The following is a 6,052-nucleotide window of genomic DNA, read 5'->3' as shown; positions in this document are numbered from 1 at the left end:
ACCCAGGAGCAGCTCCTCTGCCAAGCACACAGGGCTGGGGACACTGCCTGGAGGCACCGAGGGAGACCTGTGAGGCAGAGAGAGCTGATGGATGCTGAGAGCTCACTGGAGGAGAAATCTCTACCTGGTATGTCTGTGGGTGCAGGGCAATGCAGGTTGTATTCCGGGAGGGTCCCCTAAAGCTGGGACATGGGGCAGTGTGTGGGGTCTGTCAGGAGGACAGGTTCTCTGTAGGACCAGAAAGTGCTGCCGGAAGGGATGCCCTTCTGCCCCATCAGAGAGGAACAGGGCAGGTCAGCTCTCTTTTCCTGGGAATGTCTGCAGAGGTGTGAAGCAGCGTGTGCACCCAGGGGTGCCCAGGACTGTCCTTGCAAGCAGGGTCAGCACTCAACCTGGCTAGTGGGTTTTCCAGAGGAATACAGACAGCACCTGTGGGTTGGAGGAGTGACCCATGGAAGGGCAGCATAAGGTCCTTCTGCTGTACGAATGCGCTGTAAGGGTCAGCTTTGCTCCCATCTCTAGCTGATTCTTGGGTAATTCCAAAGGGACTTGGTAGAATAACATCAAGGAAGCTTTTTCCTGATGTTTTCCTGATTTTCCTGAGTCTTTGCTTTTACTTTTACTCTCTTTTGGGCTGTGCTGACTGTGGTAGATGAGAACTTCTCCCCTCAGGAATGTGCAATGAAAACTCGATTTTCATTAAGACTTTGGGGTGTCTCCTGAGCTCTGCACACACAGAGGTTCCCAGGACAGAGCCCTGACGCCAGGAGGGGTCTGCAGAGCAGAGCTGAGTGCAGGGCAGGTTGGATGAGATATGTTAGCTCAGAGCAGGAGATGAAATGGGCAGAGAGAAGCAGCTGCAGGGACAGTTCCAGGCAGCAGAGACATAGGTAGGGAGGGAGAAGAAGCTGCTCCCAGAAATGCCCTGGCAGTGGGGATTTGGTACCTCCCTGACATCCCCCATGGGGCAGACACTGTCCCACGGTAAACCCCTGGTTTCTACCACAGAGCAGAGCCTGCACTATGAGTTCCAGGGTTTCATGATGAGTCTTCTCCATGGCAGTCCAACTCCGAGTGAGGACAAACCCCTGAGTGCTTGTCTGTCTCTCCTGTCCTTCCAGGCTTGTCTGGAGCATTTCTCACTGTTTCCCCTCCTACCCTTGCTGCCTTTGTTCCACTGTTACCTGGGGCTTTGGACACACCCATAGGTGAAGCTGTCACTGAGCTTCAGGACACCCACCTGTAGGGATGGGGTTCCTGAAGAAAGCTCAGCTCTGCCCTTGGGTGAAACTGGAGTGACAGTGCTGAAAAGCTCATTCCTATCCACAGGGGATTTAGTCTGAGATCACATCAGCATTCTATTTACTGACTGCTGCCAGGCAGGACTGAGTTCTGGAAATTCAACAGCTGACCCACTCAAGCCAGAACAAAGCAGAAAAATGGGACCTGCAAAAGTCTTCCTGAATACAGAGAGGCAATCTGAAGGTATTCCATGAGAACTGGAAGAGGTTTTTCTCAAAGACGAGTACCCTGACTTCTAACTGTGCCTTTTCCTCCTTGGACAGGTCTCCACACTTGATGGCAGCAGATGTCCAACAGCAGCTCCATCAGTCAGTTCCTCCTCCTGCCCTTTGCGCACACACGGGAGCTGCAGCTCCTGCACTTCTGGCTCTTCCTGGGCATCTACCTGGCTGCTATCCTGGGCAATGGCCTCATCATCATCACCATAGCCTGTGACCACCACCTCCACACCCCCATGTACTTCTTCCTCCTCAACCTCTCTGTTACTGACCTCGGCTGCATCTCCACCACTGTTCCCAAATCCATGGCCAATTCCTTGTGGGACACCAGGGCCATTTCCTACACAGGATGTGTGGCTCAACTCTTTTTCTTTTTCTTTTTGATCACAACAGAGTACTGTCTTCTCACTGTCATGGCCTATGACCGCTACGTTGCCATCTGCCACCCCCTGCACTACGGGACCCTCCTGGGCAGCAGAGCTTGTGTCCACATGGCAGCAGCTACTTGGAGCAGTGGGTTTCTCAATGCTGTGCTGCACACAGCCAGTACATTTTCACTGCCCCTGTGCCATGGCAATGCTGTTGACCAGTTCTTCTGTGAAATCCCCCCGATCCTCAAGCTCTCCTGCTCAGATACCTACCTCAGGGAAATTGGACTCATTGTGGTCAGTGTCTGCTTATTTTTTGGTTGTTTTGTGTTCATTGTGGTGTCCTATGTGCAGATCTTCAGGGCTGTGCTGAGGATCCCCTCGCAGCAGGGACGGCACAAAGCCTTTTCAACCTGCCTCCCTCACCTGGCCGTGGTCTCCCTGTTTGTCATCACTGCCGTGTTTGCTTATTTGAAGCCCCCCTCCATGTCCTCCTTATTTCCTGACTTGGTATTGGCATTTCTTTACTCAGTGTTTCCACCAGCAGTGAACCCCCTCATCTACAGCATAAGGAACCAGGAGCTCAAGGATGCCGTGTGGAAACTGATGACTGGATATTTCTAAGCAGCAATTAACTGGTCATTTTCTTTTTCATATCACTGCCCATTCAAATCATTTTAGAAACTGTTTTTATTTAGTAGGGATTTTACTTGTTGGGTGTTTTTCCTCCTAGTTTGTCTAAACTATAATACAGTGTCCACTTTCATCCCGTTCCTAATGCAGCATCTCCCAGTCTTGTGTGACGCACACACAGCGTAATGACGAGCTGGGCTCTCTTTGCATCATGTCTGCCTCCAAAGGGCTACAATTCTTTCTTTCTTCCTTCTTTCATTTTTTTCTTACATTTATAAAAATATCACACATCAGCTGTGTCACTTGAGCTTTGTCTGAAGTGATAATGCTTTCCCACCATGACAGAATGGGAATTTCCAGGGTTGATACCAACGGCAGCAGGAGAAATACTTTCATCTCCCTCATCATTCTGGGGTTTCCACCTCTCCCGATGATTCGGCCATGCCTAAGGTCATCTTTTCAGCAGACTGGCTGGATGTATGCACTTCAGTCCCTCACAGGTTTCCACCTGTGCATGCTCTTTGTTCATTCAGATGCCACTCAACTCTCCAGTTTGTGCTTCGAACTTCAGAGTGTTGGAAAATATCCCATCTTTCAGAAGTCTAATGAACTACTCTGTCAGAAGTCCTGGTTTTGGTCAGGATAGAGTTCATTTTCTTTCCAGCAGCTGGTGGAATGCCATGTTTGGGATTTAGGATGAGAGCAGTGCTCACAACACTCTGATGTTTCTAGTTGTTGCCAAACATCCAAGGACTTTTCCGTTTTTCATATTTCCCTGCTAAGGAGAAGGGAGAGGACACAACCAGGACAGGTTACCCAAACTGGCCAAAGAGGGGATTCCATTCAATTGTGTCATTCTCAGCATAAAGGGGGGATTGGTGGGGGGAGGAGGAGGCAGCTCCTGGCAGCGTGGTTTTGGGGACGGTCCATTTTCAGGACGGCTCTGAGCTATATGGTCTCATCTGTGCTGTGAGAATCACCAGTTTTGTGTATTTTGCTACAAAGTCCTATTGTTGTTGTTTCTCTCTGCTGTCCCAGTAAACTCTTCTTATCCCAACAAAGGAGGATTTGGCTTTATTGATTTTTCTTCTCCCTCCCTTTCTTCTTCCCTCTATTCCTCCCCTCTCCTCCTCCCCTCTCCCCCTCCCCAGCCCTGCCCCCACTCCCTCTTAAAGAAGAATTGTAGTGTGGTGCCCAGTTCTCAGCAGGGGCAAAACCACGACATGTCAGAAGTTCACTGTGTCGGTAGCTGAGGTTAATGGGACTGCTAGTGTGCTACCTGCAGAGGTTTCATGCCAGGAACACCTTGACAATATGTTTAATTATTTGTAGGTGGATCCTGGTAGAGCCTGAAAATTATGTCAAGCAATATTAGGATCATTCCTGTGGCTATAAAACCCCTGATCCCCAAGGTTACTGAAGCTTCCCTGACCTGGGGAGGTTTCAGGACAGGAACATCGTTCATCCCTTGCACCTTTTGCTTGGGAGGTATTGCTGAACATTTACCTGTTTTTAAGGTGGAGGCCAGTAGACTATTGTGTGCCATTACCCTATATTTAGTATGTTTGAAGTTGGACACTGGTCTGAAAATGATGTCAGGTAATTTTATGAGTACCTCCTGCAAGGAAAGCCCTGAGGCCCAATGTTACTGGTGCTGCCAGTGTGCTACCTGGGGCGGTTTCTGGCCAGGAACATCTTTCATCCCTCAGGGCTTTTGGTTGGGAGCTATTGCTGGACATTCAGGAGTTTTGAAGTTCGACACTGTTAAAGCTGGAAAATTATGTCAGGCAGAGTTACATCCACTGCCATGGCTACAAAAGCCCTGACCCCCATGTTACTGGGGCTGCCAGTGGGCTTCTTGGTGAGGTTTCAGGGCAGGAATATCTTTCAGCCCTTGATTTTCTGGGGGCAGATTTATTGCTGGATGTTTAGAAGTTTCAAAGTTGGACATTGGAAGTGCCTGAAACTGATGTCAGACATGTTAAGACCATTCCATTGTCTGTGGAAGCCCTGAACCCCAAGGCTACTGGGGCTGCTAGTGGGCTACCTAGGAAGGTTTCTGGCTAGGAACATCTGTCCTCCATCACAGCTTTTGTTAAGGATCTCTTGCTTTTTGTTTAGGAGTTGGAAGGTACATACTGGTCGAGCCCAGAAGTGTCACCAAGCATTGTTAGGACCGTTCCCTTTCTCAGGAAAGCCTTGACCCCAGGGTTACTAGGGCTGCTACTGAGCTACCTAGGCAGATTTAAGGCCAGGAACATCTTTCACACCTCAAGCTTTTTCTTTAACGTTTTCCAAACTAAACACAGTTGTAGCTGGAAAAAGACATCAGGCAATTTTTAGACCATTCCAGTGTCTATGAAAGCCCTCAGCCCAAAGGTTACTGGGGCTGCTAGCAGCCTACTGGGGAGGTTTCAGGCAAGGAACATCTTTGAACACTCAAACCTTTTGTTTTGGAACTGTAGCTGGGCATTTAGCAGTTTCTAAGGTGGACACTGGTAGAGCCTGAAAATTATGTCAGGAGCTTTTAGCATCATTCCCTTGGGTAGGAATCCCAGAATCCCAGAATCACAGAACGTTAGGAGTTGGAAGAGAATTCGGAAGATCATCTATGCCATCACCAGATGGTGATGTTTCAGAAGGCATCCTCAAGCATCCTTGAGAAGATCTCTATGACCTGCTAGGTGAGAGCTGATGTGTCAGGATTAATGGACGTCTGTCTAACGGGTGATGTTGAGGTTGCTGTCTGCTATGGAGCAGCCTTGTTAGGAAGAGGAAGCCAATAAGGCTTCTTCAAACAACTGAGGAAGGTTTCACATTCTCAGGCCTTGGCCATCATTTTGGACTTCAGGCACTTGGATATCAGCCTGGAGGCAGCACAGTAGGACAGAAAATTCTGGAGGGCACCAATAACCTCCTGAATCCAGAAATTTTAGGAATGCCAAGGGCCCCCTCAGGTTCAGCCTGGAAATTTAATCTGGACATAAAGAGCATCAATAAAGGCTTTGACAATGATGCCAGCAGCAAGAAGGTGGCTAGGGGAAATATTGGCCTGCTGCTAGATGGAACCTGTTGGCAAAGGACTCAGGAAGGTCCAAGGTACTCAATGGCTTCTTCAATGCTGACTTTATTGGTGAGACATCCTTCCAGGAATACCAGACACCCTAGACAAAAGGGAAAGCCTGTGCTAGGGAAGACTTAAACCTTGGTGCAGGAACCACAGGTTAGGGACTATGATAAAAAGAATGGACATGCATAAGCCCATGGGACCTGAGAGGATCAACTCATGAGCACTGAGGGGGCTGTCTAACCTCATTGTAAGGCTGTTGGAATTCATCCTTGAAAGGTCCTGGTGACTGGGAGAGATTCCCAAGGACTGAAAATAAGCAAGTGCACCTCCTGTCTTGAAGAAGGGCACAAAGGTGCATCTCTCTCCCATAACCAAAGAAGTAGACAAGCTGAGTATGGACTAGGAAAGTGGAAAATGAGGTAGGCTGACAACTGACAGAATGCCCTAAACAGCCCAGGCCA

The 6,052-nt window shown here is 48.9% G+C and overlaps 1 pseudogene across 1 annotated transcript in view; it reads left to right on the top strand.

Moving 5' to 3' along the window:
* The window catches only part of LOC311202426 (olfactory receptor 14A16-like), a 13,430-nt pseudogene extending 10,918 nt beyond the window's left edge, over positions 1–2,512 (top strand). The window contains exon 3 of the transcript in view: positions 1,589–2,512. The product of the transcript in view is annotated as an olfactory receptor 14A16-like (transcript). The remainder of the gene's footprint in view (positions 1–1,588) is intronic.
* Positions 2,513–6,052: the final 3,540 nt, after the last annotated feature.

Source organism: Gallinula chloropus, assembly GCF_964237585.1.
Source record: "Gallinula chloropus genome assembly, chromosome: 30".
Taxonomy (NCBI): domain Eukaryota; kingdom Metazoa; phylum Chordata; class Aves; order Gruiformes; family Rallidae; genus Gallinula; species Gallinula chloropus.
Note: the sequence above shows the minus strand (reverse complement) of the source record. Positions and strands in the feature narration are given on the sequence as shown.